This window comes from Eleutherodactylus coqui, chromosome 3 (genome assembly GCF_035609145.1).
Source record: "Eleutherodactylus coqui strain aEleCoq1 chromosome 3, aEleCoq1.hap1, whole genome shotgun sequence".
Lineage (NCBI taxonomy): Eukaryota > Metazoa > Chordata > Amphibia > Anura > Eleutherodactylidae > Eleutherodactylus > Eleutherodactylus coqui.
In genome coordinates this window covers 268895911-268912475 of record NC_089839.1, presented here as the reverse complement: position 1 = coordinate 268912475, position 16565 = coordinate 268895911, and the positions used below count along the sequence as shown (strand labels likewise).

General features: G+C 50.3%; 1 protein-coding gene and 1 long non-coding RNA gene across 7 annotated transcripts in view; both read right to left on the bottom strand.

Moving 5' to 3' along the window:
- The window catches only part of LOC136621728 (uncharacterized), a 417340-nt gene that overhangs the window by 217917 nt on the left and 182858 nt on the right, over positions 1-16565 (bottom strand). The gene's annotated exons all lie outside the window — the stretch shown is intronic.
- Positions 4927-12749, bottom strand: LOC136621723 (uncharacterized). Of its 4 annotated transcripts, none has more exons than XR_010791264.1 (4): positions 12645-12749; positions 7394-7501; positions 6783-6956; positions 4927-5386 (listed from the first exon to the last, which is right to left on the bottom strand). It is a non-coding gene; the product is annotated as an uncharacterized lncRNA (long non-coding RNA). The 4 variants fall into 4 exon arrangements; XR_010791265.1 differs by lacking the exon at positions 12645-12749 and adding an exon at positions 8806-8824; XR_010791263.1 differs by lacking the exon at positions 12645-12749 and adding an exon at positions 8242-8511.

The following is a 16565-nucleotide window of genomic DNA, read 5'->3' as shown; positions in this document are numbered from 1 at the left end:
TGCGCATACTTGGCGCATATTTGCAGGTTTTCGCTTGCATCTGCTGATATGCGCATACTTGGCGCATATTTGCAGGTTTTCGCTTGCATCTGCTGATATGCGCATATTTGGCGCATATTTGCAGGTTTTCGCTTGCATCTGCTGATATGCGCATATTTGGCGCATATTTGCAGGTTTTCGCTTGCATCTGCTGATATGCGCATACTTGGCGCATATTTGCAGGTTTTCGCTTGCAGCTGCTGATATGCGCATACTTGGCGCATATTTGCAGGTTTTCGCTTGCATCTGCTGATATGCGCATACTTGGTGCATATTTGCAGGTTTTCGCTTGCATGTGGTGATATGCTCTCCGTTTTCCACAGGACGACTCGTGTGGAGAGGAACCTGACATTTGGCTGCGTTTTGTACAACGTACGGAACCGGAGATTGGCGTTTTAGGTGCTGATCTCACATTTGCCCCCCGCCTTTTGGAGAGGACGACTCTTCTGGAGAGGAATTTCGCTTCGCTAGGACACCACCTGACGTCACTCGGCAAGGTAAGCTGCTGCATCTGCCAAATTTTTCATTGCTTGCATCTGCTCATATGTACATGCATGCCTGTATGCGCACACGCATGCCTGTATGCGTACACGCATGCCTGTATGCGTACACGCATGCCTGTATGCGTACACGCATGCCTGTATGCGTACATGCGTGCGTGCCTGCCTGTATGCGTGCCTGTGTGCGTACATGCGTGTATGCGTATATGCCTGTATGCGTACATGCGTGCGTGCCTGTATGCGTATATGCGTGCGTGCCTGTATGCGTATATGCGTGCGTGCCTGTATGCGTATATGCGTGCGTGCCTGTATGCGTATATGCGTGCGTGCCTGTATGCGTATATGCGTGCGTGCCTGTATGCGTACATGCGTGCGTGCCTGTATGCGTGCGTGCCTGTATGCTTATATGCCTGTATGCGTGCATGCCTGTATGCGTACGTGCGTGCCTGTATGCGTACATGCGTGCGTGCCTGTATGCGTGCGTGCCTGTATGCGTGCGTGCCTGTATGCGTACGTGCCTGTATGCGTACATGCCTGTATGCGTGCCTGTATGCGTGCATGCCTGTATGCGTATATGCGTGCATGCCTGTATGCGTATATGCGTGCATGCCTGTATGCGTATATGCGTGCATGCCTGTATGCGTATATGCGTGCGTGCCTGTATGCGTGTATGCGTGCGTGCATGCGTGCGTGCCTGTATGCGTACATGCGTGCGTGCCTGTATGCGTGCGTGCCTGTATGCGTACATGCGTGCATGCCTGTGTGCGTGCCTGTATGCGTACATGCCTGTATGCGTGCGTGCCTGTATGCGTACGTGCGTGCGTGCCTGTATGCGTGCGTGCCTGTATGCGTGCATGCCTGTGTGCGTGCCTGTATGCGTGCATGCCTGTATGCGTGCCTGTACGCGTACGTGCGTGTCTGTATGCGTGCGTGCCTGTGTGCGTGCGTGCCTGTATGCGTGTATACGTGCGTGTGTGCGTGCATGCGTGCCTGTATACGTGCGTGTGTGCGTGCATGCGTGCGTGTATACGTGCGTGTGTGTATGCGTGCATACGTGCGTGCACGCATGCGTGCATGCCTGTATGTATACGTGCGGGCGTGCATGCCTGTGTGTATACGTGCGTGCGGGCGTGCCTGCCTGTGTGTATACGTGCGTGCGTGCGTGCCTGCCTGTGTGTATACGTGCGTGCGTGCATGCCTGTGTGTATACATGCGTGCGTGCGTGCGTGCATGCCTGTGTGTATACATGCGTGCATGCCTGTATGTATGTATGTCTAATTCTTCTGTCCAGGTTGGGGGAGTAGTGGTCATTGTAAGTGGGTTGAGCGGATCTAGGAATCAGTAATACTGGTGGGATGTGACTGTTAACCTGCTGTTTTCTCGTCATTTCCTGCAGATCTGACGTCCTTGAGAACGGGAAGGCTGGCAGACAGTGAAGAGACCCTCAACGTTCAGCAATCTTGAAACCCTTCTTTTTATGAACTGTTTTTTTCCCAGTGACTCCCTTTTTTTAGATACGCTTTTTCTTTAAAAGAATTATGACGGAGGATCCTGAAAAACTGCGCAATATTTTACTGCAATGCATTAAACAGAAAAGAGCCATAAACACAGCCGCCTTTGGTCTAGATAACGGAATGAACCTTGTTGTAACATCCACACTAGCAATAAATTATAAAATCCGAATTGGGTGGAGTCTGTCGTGTTTTCACTATACGTTGCAGTTGGCGGTGTGCCCTGTCCTGCTCCTGATGCAGTTGGCGGTGTGCCCTGTCCTGATGCAGTTGGCGGTGTGCCCTGTCCTGCTCCTGATGCAGTTGGCGGTGTGCCCTGTCCTGCTCCTGATGCAGTTGGCGGCGTGCCCTGTCCTGCTCCTGATGCAGTTGGCGGCGTGCCCTGTCCTGCTCCTGATGCAGTTGGCGGCGTGCCCTGTCCTGCTCCTGATGCAGTTGGCGGCGTGCCCTGTCCTGCTCCTGATGCAGTTGGCGGCGTGCCCTGTCCTGCTCCTGATGCAGTTGGCGGCGTGCCCTGTCCTGCTCCTGATGCAGTTGGCGGCGTGCCCTGTCCTGCTCCTGATGCAGTTGGCGGCGTGCCCTGTCCTGCTCCTGATGCAGTTGGCGGTGTCTGTTATGTGGCATGTGTATGACTCCTGTTCTGTGGTGTGGCTCCTCGGATCTGCTAGGGCCCAGTTCTTAAGATCGCTGGGCCGCCCTCTTACTCGGCTGATGTCCCCGCTTAGGTAGGGCCACTGTCATCCTCCCTGTATCACAGGCTTGGTTGCCTGGATTCTGTGTGACTCTCCTGTGTTCCCTGTGTGCGTGTATACTACTAGACTACCACTCCTTTGGTCACGATCGTGTGGGCCCTCTGCTTTATCTGCTCACACGATTGTAACAGTCTCTTCAGAAAGCCACTGACTACTCCTTTCTTTTTGGGCCCAGTGGTGCATACAGACATAACATTAGGGCCACAATGTGTATACTTGTGAACACGAGACAAAACAGGGGTGTCCATTTCGGAGGTTCAATCCTCCTTTTGATGTGCAATATAGAAAAAAAAAGGTCTTGAAAAGGACATGTTTTCTAAAAATTAAATATTATTTGGTCTCCTAAATTGCATTAATTCCTAAAAATAAATGTGGGGTCAAAATACTCCTGACCCTCTCAGAGAATACATTAAGGGGTGCAGTTTTTAAAATGTGGTAATTTGTAAGTATCTATCATTATGACTAAGGATGAGCGAGTACACTCGGTAAGGCACTACTCGTTCGAGTAATGTGCCTTAAACGAGTATCTCCCTGCTCGTCCTTAAAGATTTGGGGGCCGCCGCGGGGGAGAGCGGGGAGGAACGGAGGGGAGATCTCTCTCTCCCCTGCGACTCACCTGTCAGCCGCGGCGGTCCCCGAATCTTTATGGACAAGCAGGGAGATACTTGTCTAAGGCACATTACTTGAACGAGTAGTGCCTTAGCGAGTGTACTCGCTCATCCTTAATTATGACACCTAGCAGCCTTTGCAAACTTGGATTGGTGGAGGAAAACTAAGGGCTCATGTCCACGGGCAAAATAAGAATTAAAATCTGCAGCGGATTTTAACTCTTCTCCCGCGCGCGGATCCGCACCCCATAGGGATGCATTGACCACCCGCGGGTAGATAAATACCCGCGGATCGTCAATAAATGTGATTTTAAAAAAAAATGGAGCATGAAAAAATCTGGACCATGCTCCATTTTCATGCGGGGCTCCCGCGGGGACGGCTCCCGCGGGCTTCTATTGAAGCCTATGGAAGCCGTCCGGATCCGCGGGACACAAAAATCAGATTTTACTCACACGCTCCGGTTCTTCTCTTCGCCGCGGCGCCATCTTCTCTCATTCGCGGCCGGATCATTTTGCTTCGGCATGGCGCATGTGCGGGGCACGTCACCGACGTCATCATGCACATCCGCCGAGCCGAAGAAAGAAGATCCGTCCGCGACGAGAGAAGATGACGCCGCAGCGAAGGAAGTATCCGGAGCGTGTGAGAGGTAAGTTAATTCTGATTTATTCCTATTTTCAGCGCTCATGTCCGCGGGGCAGGAGGGACCCGCTGCAGATTCTACATGGAGAATCCGGAGCGGGCCTGATTTTCCCCGTGGACATGAGGCCATAGGCCTCCTTCCCACGAGCGTGACGGGCTCCGCAGCGTAATATTCCGCTGTGAAGCCCGTCACGGCGCCCCCCAGAGCCCCTATACTTACCTGCGGGAGATAGCGTGAAATCGCTTCCCCGCCCACCACCGCCGCGTCACCGCTCGTCACCGCTCGTCACCGCCCACCGCTCTCGCGTCACCAGCCGTGTCACGTGACGCGGCCGGACCGCGTCATTTGGCGTCATATGACGCTCGGCGGTGGGCGGGAAAGCGTTTTTTTCACGCTATCTCCCGCTGGTTACAGCGGGAGATAGCGTGAATGGACGGCTTCCATTGACTGCAATGGAAGCCGTCAGTGCGTACAGCCCGTCCTCACCCGCAGAAAATAGAGCATGCTGCGGGTGAGGACGGGAGAAATCGCGGTGCGTAATTCCGCGGTGGAATTACGCATCGTGAGCATGGAGCTATTAGGTTCAATAGAACCTAATAGCTGCGTGCAACGCAGCGGATTTTCGCCGCGAATTACGCGGCGGAAATCCGTTCGTGGGAAGGAGGCCTAAGTGTTCCTCTAAATTCTGAAAAGAAATGTTAAATTTGTACGTCTCCTAAATGGAAAAAATAAATTTACAAAAGTTTTAAACCGTGCATCCAGAGTAAAGTGAACAGATGGAAATCTATATGTTCGCACAGATTTGTACAGCATGTTTGCACTTATTTTATGACATTTGACAATGTGAAAAAATGAAAATTCAAAATTGTGCAAAGTAGCAATTTTAATAAATATACACAACTTTTAACAGTCCTTTTTTACTACCTAACAGAAGTACAACAAGGGGAAGAAAACAATGTCAGTCACTTGGATATGCAAAACCTTTACGGACTTATGATATGTCAAGTGACACATGTAAAGTTCCAAATTTTTGGTCTGTCACTAAGGCGCAAACAGCCTGGTTCTCTAAGGGGATAAATAGCTTAGTGTATAAACTGTGAACCGACTAACGAGGGACAGTGAGCAGCATCACATGCAACCTGACAATCCTCATCGTACTGCTCCATCAGATCCTGATGTACTTCCATAGCAGGTGATGGGCCATTTCCAGCTTTTAAGCATCCTCCTGAGCCAACATCTGGGAACTTCTGGCTCTCTGGTGATTTTTCTCTGTGGTTGCGAGCACCGGAAACGGTTACCACAGTGCAGTATTCTGACCAAAACGTATCAGCTGACCTATAACGAGGAAGAGAAAAAAAATTGACCCTGCCTGCAATTGGCTTAATTCCGTGGGTTTTCATAGTTATTGCACTGTCCCTGCTTTTCTTCACTCCTACTTTAATAGATAAAGACATCGTATTTGGACAATTGGGATGTTTCTCCGAAGGTTTGTTCAGTTAGTGCAGCTTAGGTGCAGTATTGTGATGGAACCGGTACGAGTGCTAAAAAAAGGAATTAAATGCTCAAATCTAATGTAATGTCTTTCGGCCAATAAGACGAATTTAACACAGCAAGTGTGTGTGTGAGAGAGAGGGGGTGGCTGAGTAAGTGGGTGAGCATACATGCATGTACGCATACAGGCATGCACGCATACAGGCATATAAGCATACAGGCACGCACATATACACGCATACAGGCACGCACGCACGCATACAGACACGCACGTACGCGTACAGGCACGCATACAGGCATGCACGCATACAGGCACGCACGTACGCATACAGGCACGCACGCATATACACATACAGGCATGTACGCATACAGGCACGCACGTACGCATACAGGCACGCACGCATATACGCATACAGGCATGTACGCATACAGGCACGCACACAGGCATGCACGCATGTACGCATACAGGCACGCACGCATATACGCATACAGACATGTACGCATACAGGCACGCATACAGGCATGTACGCATACAGGCACGCACGCATGTACGCATACAGGCACGCACGCATGTACGCATACAGGCACGCACGCATGTACGCATACAGGCACGCACGCATGCACGCATACAGGCATGCACGCATATACGCATACAGGCATGTACGCATACAGGCACGCATACAGGCATATACGCATACACGCATGTACGCATACAGGCACGCACACAGGTACGCATACAGGCACGCACGCATACAGGCACGCACGCATGTACACATACAGGCACGCACGTACGCATACAGGCATATAAGCATACAGGCACGCACGCATACAGGCACGCACGCATGTACGCATACAGGCACGCACGCATATACGCATACAGGCACGCACGCATATACGCATACAGGCACGCACGCATATACGCATACAGGCACGCACGCATATACGCATACAGGTATGCACGCATATACGTATACAGGCATGCACGCATATACGCGTACAGGCATGCACGCATATACGCATACAGGCATGCATACAGGCATATACGCATGTACGCACACAGGCACGCACGCATGTACGCATACAGGCATGCATGCATTACGCATGCATGTACGCATACAGGCATGCATGCATACAGGCATGCATGCATGTACGCATACAGGCATGCGTGTACGCATACAGGCATGCATGTACATATGAGCAGATGCAAGCAATGAAAAATTTGGCAGATGCAGCAGCTTACCTTGCCGAGTGACGTCAGGTGGTGTCCTAGCGAAGCGAAATTCCTCTCCAGAAGAGTCGTCCTCTCCAAAAGGCGGGGGGCAAATGTGAGATCAGCACCTAAAACGCCAATCTCCGGTTCCGTACGTTGTACAAAACGCAGCCAAATGTCAGGTTCCTCTCCACACGAGTCGTCCTGTGGAAAACGGAGAGCATATCACCACATGCAAGCGAAAACCTGCAAATATTCACATATCAGGTGATGCAGGAGAAAACCTGCAAATATGCACCAAGTATGCGCATATCAGCAGATGCAAGCGAAAACCTGCAAATATGCGCCAAATATGCGCATATCAGCAGATGCAAGCGAAAACCTGCAAATATGCGCCAAATATGCGCATATCAGCAGATGCAAGCGAAAACCTGCAAATATGCACATATCAGGTGATGCAGGAGAAAACCTGCAAATATGCACCAAGTATGCGCATATCAGCAGATGCAAGCGAAAACCTGCAAATATGCGCCAAATATGCGCATATCAGCAGATGCAAGCGAAAACCTGCAAATATGCGCCAAATATGCGCATATCAGCAGATGCACGCGATGAAAATTTGGGCAGATGCAGCAGCTTACCTCGCTGAGTGATGTCAGGTGGGGTCCGAGCGAAGCGAAATTCTTCTCGAAACGCATCCAAACGTCAGGATCCTCTCCACACGGAATTTTGCAATAAGGCACACAAATCTGCAAAAAAAGACAGGTTGCGCCAGGTGGCGTCGCGCAAATCTCAGGTGACGTACTCACCACACGTAGCGCACAAATCTTGGGTGTTGTCTCCACACGTAGCGCACAGCGCACAAATCTCAGGTAACCGCGTCTCCACACGTAGCGCACAGCGCACAAATCTCAGGTAACCGCGTCTCCACACGTAGCGCACAGCGTAGCGCACAAATCTCAGGTGACCGCGTCTCCACACGTAGCGCACGGCGCACAAATCTCAGGTGACTGCGTCTCCACACGTAGCGCACAGCGTAGCGCACGGCGCACAAATCTCAGGTGACCGCGTCTCCACACGTAGCGCACGGCGCACAAATCTCAGGTGACCGCGTCTCCACACGTAGCGCACAGCGTAGCGCACGGCGCACAAATCTCAGGTGACCGCGTCTCCACACGTAGCGCACGGCGCACAAATCTCAGGTGACCGCGTCTCCACACGTAGCGCACGGCGCACAAATCTCAGGTGACCGCGTCTCCACACGTAGCGCACGGCGCACAAATCTCAGGTGACCGCGTCTCCACACGTAGCGCACGGCGCACAAATCTCAGGTGACCGCGTCTCCACACGTAGCGCACAGCGTAGCGCACGGCGCACAAATCTCAGGTGACCGCGTCTCCACACGTAGCGCACGGCGCACAAATCTCAGGTGACCGCGTCTCCACACGTAGCGCACAGCGTAGCGCACAAATCTCAGGTGGGTACTCACCACACGTAGAGCACAAATCTTACTCTCCCATCTTGTAAATTGGGGAAAAGGCTCCAACCATCTGCTTGCTTCTTCCGTAGATCGATACTGTTCAAAATCCGCGGGCAAATGCAAGGCACGGTGACGTCACAGCCCACGTGACGCGCGGGCACAGCTCATCGTGCACGGCAATGCTCGGGCACGCCGCTGAGTCACGTGATGCCGATTCCAGCCAGCTGATTGGCTGAATCGGCCGCGCTGTAGAACTGCGGCAGAATGTGTTAATATGCGTACGGGGCGCATATTAACACATTCTGCGGCCGCGCCCGTGGACAAAGCAGCGGCATGCAGAATTGGCCGCGCCCGTGGACAAAGCAGCGGTATGCAGAATTGGCCGCGCCCGTGGACAAAGCAGCGGTATGCAGAATTGGCCGCGCCCGTGGACAAAGCAGCGGTATGCCGAGGATCGCGGCCGTGGGGATCGCGGCCGTGGACAAAGCTGCGGCATGCAGAATTGGCCGCCTCTCCAGCAATGCGCGCTGGGGAAGTCAGAGCGCAATAAAATGAGCAGATGCAGCAGCTTACCTGGGCTTTCAGTAGTCCTGTGTAAAGCACTAAAATCCACTTTGGCAAAAGCAATTAATTCCACTTGGCGAAAAGCAATAAAATCCACTTTGGCAAAAGCAATTAATTCCACTTGGCCAAAAGCAATAAAATCCACTTGGCCAAAAGCAATATTCACCTTGGGCAAAAGCACTACAAATACCTAGCAAATCATGAACTCTATGTGCACACACACGAGTGCATGTAAAGTGCAGGCAAAGCACTGAGCTCGTGAAAGCGCGGGCAAAGCACACACCACGTGACCCTCGTTCACGTCAGCTCTGTGTAGTGTAGGGCACGTCTTGGAATACTGTGCACGGCAATGCGCGTGCATGCGCGTGCACGCCGCGGAGTCACGTGATGCCGATCCAGCCAGCTGATTGGCTGAATCGGCCGCGCTGTAGAACTGCGGCAGAATGTGTTAATATGCGCGGGGGGGCCGTGCGGGACCCCCGAACATCGTTCGGGGCATTTAAATGGTTAATAGCCGCGCGGCCATTGCCCGCGGGTGTCAGCTGTTATAAACAGCTGACGCCCGCACTGTATGAAGAGAGGTTATTTTATTTACAAGAGCGTATGTGTATTTGTGGAACGACTGATGCTTTTTTTGCACACGCAGCGGCGTATTATACTGCACTTTTTCCGGCTGCAAGGCATGTTTAATTGCGCGCTGCAAAATAATATGCACCAATTGAAATGGCTAATTAGTCTAATAAGTTCCAGATCTGTTCTTTTTCATGCATCTGCCAGGGTAGTTAGCACACATTTGCGCATCCCTATTTACTCCTATGGGGACATTTGGTGTGCAAATGTGCAGGAAAATAGGTCCGGCTGTGCGTTTTTTTCTTTGCATGTGAATGAAGTCAGTGGGTTCCATTCACTGCGTGTTGTGCATGCCAATTATGTGTGCAAAAGCACTCATGTGATTTTGAAGACTAATGGGAGCCGTACCTGCAATTACCAGCACCGGCCAACACACACGGGTTGGAGCCATCTGCTTCCGCTCTGTACCCTGTGTTGTGGCACTGCCAGCAGGCACCCAAACAGCTGATCAGCCCCCGAGCGGCGGACCAACTATTGATGGCTTATTTTGACCAGGAATCAGCTGCATGTCTACAGCTGTTTAATAGCTACATCGCTCCCCCTCACCCGGGAATACATAGCGCTGTCAGCGCCCCCTGGTGGCTGCAGAGCTTGGCCACAGCCTTCACCCGACAATCGCTATGTGCGCTGCAGTGAGGGGCGCTGATTGTGAGGTGAGAGGAGCAGCAGTAGTTGACTATGTTTTTGCTGTGGAGTTTTCTGATACAGAAATCCACCATATTTGCGCCATTTCTAAACATATCCGTATAGCGAGCCGTTAGAATGACTGTTTGGGCGCTCTTCTACAAAGTGATCGTTGTTTAGTGGTTGTTCCATTGGTTGAGGGGAGAGACCGGGCAGCGTTCGTCGCAAGTTGTTCATAAATGACCGACTCTGACTTCACATCAGGCGACTTCTGATCAACCAGCGACTATCTTTAAGGTGAGCTGAAAGAGACCGACTATCGCCGTCACCCTGCTGGCGGCTGTAATTATACAGAACGGTCGGTGGCATTTGCTCTTACACCCCCCCCCCCCCGCCCCGCCCCGCAGTCTGGAGACGATGGAGAGTCTTCTTACTACAATCACACGTCCGTAAGTGGCAGATCCGCGCCATAGTTTACTGACGTGGATCTGACACTATAATCTGTGGCTCAAACTCAGGCAGTTGCCGCGCTGTAATCAGTCTGTGACCCCTGACCTCTCCTCCCGGCGTCTGCGTTCCTGCACGCATATTTGGTATTTCAGCCGCACTTAAGCAGCGCTGCTGATTAGAACCACCCGATTGGCTCTTCGGCACCACATGACTACACTGCGTGCACACGGATTGCCTTAAGCAGCCGTGCACTACACACTACACTTAAGCAGCCGTGCACGAAGAGCCATGCTAACCCTAAACCTAAACCTAACCCTAAACCCCAGCGGGTCTCGTGAAGTAGCACTCGTGCACATCTCGAAAGGGGGTCTGCGTACGGCTGCTTAAGTGTAGTGTGTAGTGCACGGCTGCTTAAGGCAATCCGCGTGCACGCAGTGTAGTCACGTGGTGCCGAAGAGCCAATCAGGTGGCTCTAATCAGCAGCGCCGCTTAAGTGCGGCTGAAATACCAAATATGCTTCCTGCACGCATACACTGACCTGTACGCACCGGCGAGAGGAGAGGTCAGGGGTCACAGACTGATTACAGCGCAGCGCCCCACCGACTGGAGCTGCGGAGAATTAAAGCACTGATGGGTGCCCAGTACAGGGGTCACTATTACTACTGGGGCCACTATTTGGGTCACTAATAATACTGGGGCCACTATGTGGGTCACTATTATTACTAGGCTACATTGGGATACGCTATTACTACTAGGGTCACTATTAATACTGAGGACACTAATAGAGTCACTAAGACTACTGGGACCACTAATGGAGTCACAATTACTATGGGGCCATTAAAGGGGGTCACTATTTCTTTTTGGGCCACTAAAGGGACCACTACTAGGGGCACTATTAATATTGAGGCTACTATGTGGGACACTAATAATACTGGAGCCACTTAGGGGGTCGCTGTTACTACTAGGATGTCTATGGGGGTCACCATTAATACTTGGGCCACTATGAAGGTCACTAATAATTCTACGGCGACAATGAGTGCCACTATTATTACTAGGTTGCTTTGGGCTACATTATTACTAATGGGGCCACTTTGGGTGTCACTATGACTACTAGGGCCACTATTCCAGTCACTATGACTACTGGGGCCACTATTCCAGTCACTATGACTACTAGGGCCACTATCCCAGTCACTATGACTACTGGGGCCACTATCCCAGTCACTATGACTACTGGGGCCACTATCCCAGTCACTATGACTACTGGGGCCACTATCCCAGTCACTATGACTACTGGGGCCACTATCCCAGTCACTATGACTACTGGGGCCACTATCCCAGTCACTATGACTACTGGGGCCACTATCCCAGTCAGTATGACTACTGGGGCCACTATCCCAGTCACTATGACTACTGGGGCCACTATCCCAGTCACTATGACTACTGGGGCCACTATCCCAGTCACTATGACTACTGGGGTCATTAAGGCAGGTCACTATTACTTTTTGGGCCACTAAAGGGGACACTCCTGGGGTCTCTATCAGTCCAGCCTCACGCTGGCATATTTGCCCATACAATAGGCAGAGAATAGGACCCGTTGTTTTCTTTGGGTTTATTCTCATTTTCGGTTTTTGCACAAGCTCTATTTTAGTGCACATTTGCGCACCAAAGGCCCCCATAGGAGTCTATGCGCACACATGTACACACGGGAAGCACATACCTGCGAACACGGCACCTCGTTTGGCTTAATAGCCATATAAATGAGTGCGAGGCGATTCCCCCACCCGTGTGAACTAGCGGCGCTGGCGCATACACGCACGGTATTTGTACAGGCACGCAAGATACATTTCTTCAGGGCGCAAAAACGCCTGTGTTTTTGCGCTTTCCCCCTTGTGAGGCCGCCCTTACTCTGATCACTTCACACCAGTCTCAGTGCCTCATAAATGTGTCGGCCATCTTCTGTATTGGCGCTTTCAACGCCGCAAAATGTGTGTTTTGGGGATTATTTTTTGGCGGGGAGGACATTTCACACTCTTCCTCAGGCAGCATGAAGACTTGGGGGCTGCTGGTTAGATGTGACATCATTAGGATGAGATGACAGTGACAAGCAGGTGACATCACTGCAGCTAGGCGGCGCTGTACTCTACCTGCCCGCAGACTCCCACTCCTGTACGCTCCTCCTCCTGCAGACAGTGGGGGGCGCTCTGGCCCTGACATGATGGCTCTCAGATCACATCATCATTCCAGCACACAACTCACTGACGCTTCCTCTCTCCTCCCGGGGACGCCGGGGAGTCTCCATGACGACGCTCCGCCCGACACAACAAGCAGCTCAGCAGCAGGATGACGTCAGAGCGCACATCAGCGGGAACCTCCCTGGTCTCTGCTACTGATACAACCTTGAGGTAAAATCTGCGGCGTGGAGCAGGGAAAGAGCTCTGCAGGAGCCTTATACAACAGCGCCACCTGCTGCCCGAAACAGGACAATCACTGGCTTTCCTAAAGGTCATACAGCGCACCCTGCTGGTCGCTGCAGTGTAGTGTCCGGATGTTTTAGGGCTCCCACACACTTGTGTTTGCGTTTTTTGTTAACGCGATTGTCAATGGGACTTTGTAATGTTAAAAACGCAACGCAATGCACTAAAAACGCAAGTGTGTGGGAGCCCTTATAGAAATGATTGCTGGCAATATTAAGATTGCAACATAAAAATCATAAAGATACATTATTAGTCAGATTTCTGAAATCTGTCTAAAATGAAAAATTTTGTAAGAGCATGACGAGAAATGAAAGCTGAGCTGTGATTGGTTGCTTTGGGCAACAAAGACAGTTTTTGTTTTAGTCAGTTTTATAAATCCTCCCTCTGCTGGCCGTAATAACTGGATACTGATAGCGGGCTCACGGCGTACCTTTATATATAAAACACAGAATCTGCTTGTGTCAGATACAAATCCACAGTTCTGGTCCGATTTGAGTGATATGTTGCATAAATGTTCTGCAGCAGCAGCGACAAATACTGGCGGAATTAAAAATCAAAAACACGTCCCCTGTAATTTTTGTTGCCAATAGCAACCAATCACAGCGCAGCTTTCATTTCTTATACTGCTGAGGTAAAATGAAAGCTGCGCTGTGATTGGTTGCTATTTGTTATACTGCTGAGGTGAAATGAAAGCTGTGCTGTGATTGGTTGCTATTTCTTATACTGCTGAGGTAAAATGAAAGCTGCGCTGTGATTGGTTGCTACTTTTTATATTGCTGGGGTAAAATGAAAGCTGCGCTGTGATTGGTTGCTATGGGCAACACAGATTTTCTTTCGGTCAGCTCCCATAACAGTGCGGGGCTCATTTTTGTGGCCACTTTGTATATTCCAGGACTGCTATTCATAAAATCGCTGTGTATCGCAGGGTGCATCTCCTAGTCCGTTATAGCAGGATCCGTATATATTTTTCTCTTTCCCGGTTCGTACATCATGGATATTCCCTGACAACGTAGAGTACCATATAAGTGAATGGGGTTTAACAAACGCCGTTCGCTTACAGCAGAAGCACTCTGCAGCGGGAGTGAGGGCTCCTGCAGACGAGCGCAGGCGTATATACGTCTGATAGAGCGTGACGTGATTGCGCTGTGAGGGGAGCGCTATCATGGGCTTTCATGCGTGTGGCAGCGCTGCTTACTGTACTTTTTGCACTGTTGGGATGTTTATATCGGCACGAGACACGTCCGCACCGGCTGAGCAGCCTAATTAGTCCCCGACATTATAAATTAATACAGAGAAATCGCGCAGTTCAGTGTGCGTTTTTTGCAAATACCTCCATAGACTACTATGGTGCCCCGAGTGCGCAAATGTGAACAATAACAGAGCACGTGGCGTATATTTTCATGTTGGTGAAAATCTAGTGCAAAAATGCTGAATGTAAAGGAACCCATTGAAATGAATGGGTTCTGTTGTCTGCGGTTTGCCCGTCTGTAGGAGCCCTACGGCCGGCGTCACACGGACATCTTGGCGTGCACAATACGCAGTGAATAGAACCTACTGATTACAAGGGATTTGTTCAAATGCACATATTTTGGGTGCGCATTTTCGGCCATGCAAAAAAAGGTAGAACGTGTTTTATCATTCTGTGCATTTACTCACCTGAGGTCCCCATAGAATCCAATAGGGGCGCGCAAATGCGTGCGCAACACTCAAGGTGAAGCATGAAACAATACGTAATTCTGCTGGAAAAAGAACACATGTGGAACTAGTTAGTCATTTCAATCCGTGCGTTTGTTTGCCGCGCGCAAATTAATATGCCTTGTGGGCAGAAAAAGTACAATAAAATTTGCTGATAAGCAAAGCAAAAAAGCCGCGTTCATAGTGCAAAACAAGTTGGGCTAAGGCCTACGTGTGAAGCCAGCGAGGGAACTCTGCGGGCAAAATCCGCATCAAAATCCTGAGGCAGATTATAATTCAGATTTCGTCACGGATTTTCTCAGCGAGGCGTGAATTCTTCAACACACAAAAAAACCCTGGATGTCTAGGGGGTCATTCACACGAGCATATTTGCGCAGTGTATTATGCGTGCAATTTTAGCATAACACGCAGTGAATAGAACCTATTGATTTCGATGGGTTTGTTTACTTGAGCGTATTTTTTCACACGATGTGCGATCGCAGTACGTCCTAAGTTGGTGCGCACTACGCGCCATAGAAGCACATTAAATCAATGGGTGTGTGTAAATAGACGCCAAATACGTAGGAAGCCGGCGTATCTGCTGCTTATTTATGCACAAAATCAGTGTGATTTTGTGCATTCATTTTCATCCATGTAAATACGCTGCGTATTCACGCAAGTAACAAGACTGACGACAGGCAGAAAAACGTAAGGCAACAGGGTATTTTTGCCCGTGAATACTCTGCGTATTTACAGACAGAAATATGCATACGCCCGTGTGAATGCACCCCAAGGGCGGACTCACACGGATGTATTTTCCTGAGTCATTCTGACTGTTCATTTTTGCGTGCATGTAATTACGTCCGTGTGAAAACAAACAGCGTGCTCTATTTTAGTGTGCATTTGCACACCAAAGTCCCATAGAGGTCTTTGGGGGCTGCACAAATACGCACCCAATACCAGTGCGCTTGAGCATTAAACTGCGCTTTTAGCTGGAAAAATAACACATCTGGAACTAATTAGGCTAAATAGCCCTCTAAATCAAGGTGCGGCTGTGTACTGCACCAAAGAGCAATCACCCCACCAGTGAAAAAAGTACAGTAATATGCGCAAAAACATGCAGAGAAAAGATTCAATCACAATGCTAATACGTTGCTCTACCGCGTGCGTTTTTGCGTATATGGCGCTCGTGTGAGGCCACCCTTACGCTGTATTTAGATGGGCAAGTGTGATATAAGCCGGTGGAAATCTGACCTATATTGCACCCGTTTACTAGTGATTTTTCTGTGATTTTCATGGATGTACAATGCGTTTAGAGAGTAAAAACGTACGATTCACATCAATGTATATGCGTTTTTCGCACAGAGTTTTCACATGCGTAAAAAAAAACGAAAAAATAAAAAATATCACATCTGGTTCCTACTAGAGATGAGCGAACATATTCGTCCAAGCTTGATGCTCGTTCGAGTATTAGGGTGTTCGAGATGCTTGTTACCCGAGGCGATGTTCGAGTTACTTTCACTTTCATCTCTGGGACATTTGCGCGCTTTTCTGGCCAATAGAAAGACAGGGAAGGCATTACAACTTCCCCCTGTGACGTTCCAGCCCTATACCACCCCCCCCTGCAGTGAGTGGCTGGGGAGATCAGATGTCACCCGAGTATATAAATCGGCCCCTCCCGCGGCTCGCCACAGATGCATTCTGACATAGATCAGGGAAAGTGCTGCTGATGCTGGAGCTGCTATAGGGAGAGTGTTAGGTGTAATATTAGGCTTCAAGAACCCCAACGGTCCTTCTTAGGGCCCCATCTGACCGTGTGCAGTACTGTTGAGGCTGCTTTTAGCAGTGTTGCACATTTTTTTTTTTGTATATCGGGCGTGTAGAGCATTGCGTCTTCAGTCTGCAGTCATTGTACAT